Genomic DNA, 8,853 nt, shown 5'->3' with positions numbered 1-8,853 from the left:
TTTAAACATTTAAAAAATAAAAATACCGACCTCCGGAAGTCGGAATTTCGACATTTACAAAAATAAAAATACCGACCTCCGAAGGTTGGAATTTCAACCTTACAAAATTAATAATACCGACCTCCGAAGGTCGGAATTTCAACATTTACAAAATAAAATACCGACCTCCGGAGGTCGGAATTTCAACATTTACAAAAATATATATACCGACCTCCGGAGGTCGGAATTTCAACATTTACAAAAATAAAAATACCGACCTCCGGAGGTCGGAATTTCAACATTACAAAAGTAAAATTACCGACCTCCGGAGGTCGGAATTTTAAAAATACAGAAATAAAAATACCGACCTCCGGATGTCGGTATTCCAATTCTGACCTCAGGAAGTCAGAAATAATAATATATGAATTTTCCGACATAAAATAAAAACTGACCTCGAGAGGTCAGTAAATACCGACCTCCAGAGGTCGGTATTGAATAGCGACCAAGCTTTTTCCGACCTAAGTTGGGATGTCGGTTTTAGGTCGGTATTTCCGGAGGTCGATATTTGTAGGTCGGTATTCACTATTTTTTTTAGTAGTGATATGTCATCAATGACAACCAAATATCTCCCATCTTTTAGAAGCTTTTGCAGTCTGTCCGCTAGTTGAAAATCCTCTTGGCGCTCATAATATTCATCAGTATTTCCATTTATATAAGAAAGAAGGCCTAGAAGTACATTTCTTGCACAATACTTTAGTGAAACAGTAACTTTTGCACGAATTTCAAATCGAGACATAATGAATTGATCATCATAAAAAAAAATTTAGCCAAGGTTGTCTTGCCAATGCCCCTATCCCTACAATTGAGACAACTTCTAGTTCTCTTGCTCCTCTAGCAAGTTGATCCTGCATCATCTCAAATTCATTTTCATAACCAACCATCATAATCTCTGGCTCTAAGGTATGTTAGGATGTACCGTCAAGAGTCAAATTTTTTTCTTTCAGATCTTTGCTGTTGGTATCTGTCCTACATTCCTATCCAAATAGCTATCCTCCGTGATATTGGTAAGTTTGCAATGAAAACCTTTCTTGATTCCAAGTCAACCATATCTTGTGCTCTATATGCTAACTGTGAGATTTGAGCTTCCAAGCCTGTCAACAACTCGAGATCGATCGTAACTTTCCATGGTTTGTCCAGAATAGCTCTCAATGATTAAAGCTTTTCATATATAGAATGACTGTAAATTACATCCAGTAAGTTGCATTGATTGGTGTATGGTATGGTGCTCATAAGGCAAGTAATAGCAGCATAAGCCATATGTCCCTCTTTCTTAGTATAAGAGCTGCTCTGATTTTAGAGAAATTTGACACTTGAAAACGCAACTATGTTACATAAATTGCGACAGAGGAAGTAATATTCTTTCTTTATTTGCTTGTCAGTTATTGGAATGTTATCTCATTTTATGTGAAGGGATGGAATAGAGTTTAAGAAACAACACATAGACTTTTAGAAAAATCTTATTCAGAAATGCACATAGAATGTTGAGATTACACAAAGAGATATACATAAAGGACCAAGGACCATATAAAAAGTGTAATCTGAAATGGTAGAAAATTATGAAATACAAACATAGATTGTAAATAATGTATATGCTTTTATATAATTATGTATATAATTAAATAGTACATTTTATGAATATTAAAAACTCGTGTCAATTTTTTTTTGTTTCACTCAAATATTTTGTTAAATTAGTATTAGTTAGTTAGTTGATTATATTTTTGAATTAATTAGTTCATATTTATTTTATTTCATTAAGATTAACAAGCTTGTTAATTAATCTTATTTAAATCCTAGTCGAATTTAGTAAATTTGGTTACGTTCTTAATTAGATATGACTATAATTGAAACTGATGTGGCCATGTCCTAATTTGAAATCTAACCTTCTTTGTTATAAATCTAACTATTTTATTAAAGTGAAATTTTTTATTAGACTAATATTTTCAAGTTATAGCAATAGAATAAAACTTTCAAGTTGTAACAATAAAAAATTTCAGGTTGTAATATTTTATTAAAAAAAAGATTTTTTAAGTAATTGTAAAAAATATTTTTTGAAAAAAAATAGATAAAAAAGGAAAAAAATTGATTTTGAAAAAAAGAAAGATAAAAAACGGATAAAGGTGTATTAATTAATTTGAATTTATTGATGATAATTGTTAATTAGCATAAATTTAGGAGATTCAAACTAATTAGAAATATTTATTTTCCTTAATTTACTCTAATCTGTTAAAATTAATTAAAAAATATGATTTTATTCATTTTCTACAAAGTTTCTCTCTCTCCATTTTTTTTCCAGAATTCTTGTCACTCACGAGTAAATCTAATTTTTTTTTGTTTGAAAAATCTTCATTTTGTTGTGATGGACGACTTCCTATCTATATTAATTAAACATGGTGATAGATGAGATCCTTCTGGTTAGTATTCTTTATGATTTATTGTTTGTGTTTGTATATTACTGAAACGTAAAAAAAAATAATGAAACTGTAAATCACATTTTGTGATTTTGTTTATGTATACTAGATTTAAGTTGTGATGTTTTTTGTATAAACAATATTTTGTTCATAATACGTAATAATTTTTGTGAAACTGTAGTTAATGACATTATCTGATTTTGTTGGTACGTTTGTGTTTGTTTTTTTTTGGTTATTTTGTATACCGTTTATACCATGATTTTGTGTGATATTGGATTAATATATGAATGATTTGAGTATAAGTGTATGGAATATTAATAGTATTATCATTGTAAAGTTATGAAATTTGTGAAAAGTAAAGTATGAAATTTATTATAACATTGTTATGAAGCTGGTATTTCTTTAGTCAATTTGATAATAATAATAATGAGATGGATTCGGTATGCAGTTTAAAATTATACTATGGATTACTATTTTTTTTTCTTCTGAAAATAGAAATAAAATGTATAGGTTGGAATGAATTTGGTTGTGTAATTGGAATGATATTGGTATGAAAATTTATTCACTATTGTGTAAAAAATATGAGTAAGAAGTATCATGATTTGTATGAAATGTGTATTAAGTTGGTATGAAATGTGAAATGTTATTTTTTTATGAAATGTGTTTTATGGTATGAATTCGGGTAGACTATTTGGAATGCTATTGGTATGAATAAGTAATGACGATTTTGTATAAATTTGTGTGAGAAGAATGATATTGGTATGAAAAATTATTCACTATTGTGTAAAAAATATGAGTAAGAAGTATGATGATTTGTATGAAATGTGTATTAAGTTCATATGAAATGTGAAATTGTTTTTTTTTTTTATTAAATGTGTTTTATGGTATGAATTCTGATAGACCGTTTGGAATGATATTGGTATGAAAATGTAATGACGAGTGTGTATAAATTTGTGTGAGAAGAATGAAGTTGTGGGTGAAATTTGTATTATCTTGGTATGAAAAGTGAATATAAATACAACATATTTATTATTCCTTTGTATTATATAAGACTGACTGGTAATTTTTTTAATGAAACAGGGAAATATGTTGATTTTCAGATGGAGGGGATTATCTATGAATCTTCCAGTCTGTATAGTGGTCTAGTAAGTGCGATAACATCACAACTTAGGATAGATGTTAATATTAATGATAAAGAGATTAAATATATAGTTACTGATTGATGTCCGCCTGTTAGTATCCATAATGATTTGGGTGTGTGGGTGTTTTTGGATCAAAAGAAATCTAATGTAGATTTCTTTACGAAATATCCATTATGCATAACTCTGAAGAATATAGCAATGGATAATCAGGATTTTGTAGTTGTTATGGATAGGGGACATTCTGATGTTAGTAGACCGCTAACAAATCTTGATTTACAATCAAATAACTCCATCCGCTTGGTAGGAATGAATTCGGGTGGAGTTGTTGATGAAAATAATGATGAAGGAAATGAAGTAATCAGTGACCTTTTTAATTTGTTTGTAGCAGAAAATCAAATTCACAAGGATAAGGGCACACTTATGGAGGTGATGCGACATTATGGAGTTGTCGAAAAATAAAATTTCTTGTATCTCATTTTAGCTCTTCTTGGTAATAATTTATTTGCTTATTTGTATGTGTAGTTTTTTGTGTATGAATTTGGTATATAAATTTTTCATTGATTTTCTTTTGTTTTCTGAAACAGTTATTACCTGAAGTGTCCTTTTGAAAATTGTTCCTGGTTACTGAATTAATCAAGTTTGAATCGATCGGGGCTATTCAAAATCAGAAAATATTGTGCGGATCACACTTGTTCTGTTAGAGATAGAGTATATACAAGGTGTCAGGGAGTCACTAACATTGTAGTTGTTTTGATATTAGACAAATTTGTTGATCCAACAACTGTATACACTCCGAAAGATATAGCCGAAGACATGTTGAAATTACATGATGTTTCGCTGACACACATGCAGGCCTGACGAGCTAAAGAAAAGGCAATAAAATTGGTGCGTGGAGATCCGGCCGAGTCATATGCTAAACTATCAAGTTTTTATTTGAATTAAATTTTTTATTTTACTTTATGTCTAATTGATATCAAACAGAAAATTAAGAGTGGAACTAAATTGGTATGAATTTTAGTAAAGAAAAAATTTGGTAGCCATTTGGCATGCAGTTTGTTTACAAATTAGTATCCATTATCCAATTGATATCCATGCTGTGTCCAATTTGAATCTAATTGGTATCCAGTTTGCATCCAATTAATATATTGTTGTGTTGTGATATTTAGATATCAAATTGTAAAAATAATTGAAACAATGGAAAAACTTCCAGGTTATCTATACATATTGGAGCAGACCTATCCTAGTTCTATTTTGAGCTTGAAAAGAAAACAAGGTGAGAGCTTCTTATATGCATTTGTTGCATAAGAAGCATGTATTAGAGGTTGAGAGTATTGTAAGCCAGTTGTAGTGGTTGATGGGGCAGCCTTAACGGGCGCATATGGTGGTACAATGTTGACTGTAAGCTCTATGGATCCATGAGGTATTATTTGAATATTTTATATTTAAATGCAAGAATAATTATGATATATGGTGTGTTTCCAATATGTATGATTTTTTAAAAAAATAATGCATCAGGTCACACACTTCCACTTGTTTATGCCATAGTGGATTCTAAGAATGATGCATCGTGGACCTGGTTCTTTGAACAATTTAGGGAAGCATATGGAGAAAGAAAAGACATGTGTTTTATGTCAAATAGAAATGAGAGTATATGGAAAAGAACTGCAGGAGTATATCCTGGATTGGAACATTATGCTTGCATATGACACTTATGATGTAATGTTTTGAAGAACTTCCATAGGAATACTGAAGATTTGAAGAGGCTTTTTTTTTCATGGTAAAGGCATATACAATTCAACAATTTGAGGAGTTTATGTCAAGAATAGACCAGATAGACCCAAGGATAAGAGATTATTTATTTGATATCGGGTATAGCAAGTGGTCAAGGGCTTATTCAAAATGTAAGCGAACATGGACCATGACTTCAAACATAGGCGAATCTTTAAATAATGTTAACAGGATAGCAAGGAGGTTGCCAGTGATTTCACTTCTTGAATTTTTATGAGGATAACCGTTCAAACATGGATTCATAAGTACAACGAGGAGGCTGCAAAAACTAGATCAGAGCTGACAAAAAAATATGATCTTAAGCTCCAGAAAAGTGTTGCTTTGTCTACCAGTATGAGGGTATAATTTTTTCTTTATTCATTAATATCCAAAGGTGTTCATGTATGCAATTGGTATGATTACTGAATAATTTTGTATAAACTGCCAACTTACATGAACAGTACATTACACAAGTAGCTGGAATGAATTTGATATCCATTATGTATATAGTTAAAACCTTTTTTGTGACTTGTTTTCTTGTAACAACATGTTAATGTCCAATATTTTTGTGTGTTAGGTAATACCATCAATATTTTATTTGCATGTTGTTGTTGATGGACCAAAGCGGTACATAGTATCCATAAAACCAAGAAATGTAGTTGCGGAAGATTTCAAAATGATGAGATACCATGCAGGCATGGAATGGCAGTTCTTAGGTACAAAAGACTACATGAAATAGATTACTGCTCTCCTTTTTATAGCTTCAAGAATTTTCAAGATGCATATGTGATCCCTGTTAAACCTCTCCCATGCGAGAGTACATGAGATATACCAAGTTCTGTTTCAGAGCCTAAATTGATGCCGCCTGGTTCAAAGAGAAAGGTAGAAAAATCGTAACTTAAACACTGGAAGGAGTTTGCTGATGTGAAATTCAAAAGGCATAAAGTACTTGCAGTAGATGTCGTCAAGTGGGCCACAACATGAAGACATGTTCAAATTACCCTGCGCCAAAAAGATGATAGTTTATTTGTTTAGACTATACAAAAATTTTATTTTATTTTTTCTTTTAGACTCATGTTTTGTTCTGATTGTTACAATGTATTCATTTGTTTTCCAATAATATTTATTGACAATGCATATCAAATATATATAGAATTGATATGAAATGCATTCCAACTAAGTGTTTAATATGTTGTTCATGTTTTATACGAGATTCATTCATTAATCATATCAATTGCATACTACTGGAAATAAAATTCATTCCAGTTTAATAAATAAGGTACTGTTCATATTAGTGAACATTATATAAGGTAATTATGGTATGCATTTGGTATCCATTCGGTATGCAACCTAATAGCAGTTGATATTATTTAATGTAAGTTTTCATGAGTGTTAATTGGTATCCAACTGGTGTCCTACACTAAATTAAAATAAAACAAGATGTAATTGATGTTGGTGCAAAATGTAATGATCGTTATTTTAGATTGTCAGAGTCGTTTCTTCCAGTATTTATACCGATTGTATACTTCATACATCTTTAAAATACTTAATCCACGCTTGTTAAGACAATATAATTTACAATTAGTAATAATTTTGTATCCATAAGGTGTCCAACTTGAATAAATATCAAACAAGATGTAATTGAGGTTGTTACAAAATACAATGATCACTATTTTACATTGGCGTAATAAATTATTCAAGATATTTATATAGGTTGGATACCAACATCATTCATTTTTTATTTTTTTATTTTTTGTGTTAGAATATGAAGTTAAAAAACCCAATCATGTATGAATTTGGATGCCAAAACTGTACGGTTTGAATACCAATTATAAGACAAAGTTGGTTTATGAACTCTAAATTGGTATTCGTTTTGTTTCTAGTTAATAAGACATTGTAATATCATGAACTCTAAATGTTGAATCCAATTGGTATGCAGTTTGTATATAACTGTCATCCCGAAAACTATTATACTCAATGTGTAATTTATCTTCCAAATGTTGTATCCAATTGTTATGCAGTCTGTATATAACTAGTATCCTGAAATTATAATAGTCAATCTATTATTCATATGTAGTTGGTATCTGACTAGAAGAAAATAATGGATATTATATATTATCAAATACTTAAAACTGTATCAAACAAAAAAATGTTGTCCAAAAGTTAAAAAAACTTGTAATTCTAAAAAGTCTAAGGTGCAATCAACTATCTCAAATTTGTTCTCTGTGATCTTGGTGTAGGATAATTGCTGGTATCCGGAGCATGTTCTTTTGCTATGCGAGGTCCACCAAATTTTCTAGCAACAATACCAGTTGCTTCACTCTCATTGATCGCTCCATCATCATTCTTTGTTTTTCCATAATGTCATATGATTGTGGCATACCTTTGATGATGGTACTTTGCATCGATGTCAACAGAACGCATATCAAAAACTCAATTACTGTTGTATTCAGCAAATAGACATGTGTACAAATCACAATCACTGAATTTTTTTTTGAAAGAAAAATCATTTTAAGAAATAAATTGAGTTAACTTTTTTGATGAAATCAGTAAAGTATAGAAATACATACTTGGAACTTTCTTTTTGTTGAGGCACATGCATCATATGCTTGACTTCAAGTGGGTTGGATTGAGACTTGTCAATATATTTGGAAAGTTTATTGACATACAGATCAAGCCTTTTATCATAAAATTCTGTGCTCGTTAAAAATAGTGATAGCATTGTGGCAAGTTTACCAACAACTACATTGACATTCTTGGTGTGAAGAGCTCCTCCCCTCATCGAATCATATACATGTAGACATCTAAGCTTGATTCGGAAGACAACCAAAAATCAATGAAATGATTCACTAACATTGACAGGAATAATGACATCGTCAACACTGTCCCAAGGAATGTTGGCAAGCAGTTTGAAACCTCTAATGCACTGTCCAACATCGTGGTTAGGAGAAATGGATCTCATGTCGTAATTAGAATCTCTCCACTGTTTCTCAATGTTATCAACCCACGTCATAAACCAACAGTCAACCGTATGATGGTGGTAGTGGAGGATACTTTGTCTTCTTGCACATATAATACATAATGATATTAACATTTTACCAAATAACAAGCCATTAAAAAAAGTTTCAAATATATATAGAATGGATATCAAATTCATTCTAGCTACTTGTTTAATGTACTGTTCATGTAAGTTGGTTTTTATACCAAATTCATTCAATAATCATACCAATTGCATACATGAATATTGTTGGATATCAAACTCATGCAAGTTTAATATATAATGTACTGTTCATATTAGTGAATATTTTATACCAAAGTTATTCAGAAATCATTCAAAATGCATACATGATGGCTATTATATAAGAAAATTATACATAATGGATATCAATTTCAAAACAGATTTTAAACAAAAACTCCAAAAATAATTACAAAAATCTGGAATATGAGTTACAAATTAACTATTTAAAAAGTTGATAGATATGACTTACCCCGTCTTC

Source organism: Solanum tuberosum, unplaced genomic scaffold (genome assembly GCF_000226075.1).
Source record: "Solanum tuberosum cultivar DM 1-3 516 R44 unplaced genomic scaffold, SolTub_3.0 scf00028, whole genome shotgun sequence".
NCBI classification, from domain to species: Eukaryota; Viridiplantae; Streptophyta; class Magnoliopsida; order Solanales; family Solanaceae; genus Solanum; species Solanum tuberosum.
Note: the sequence above shows the minus strand (reverse complement) of the source record.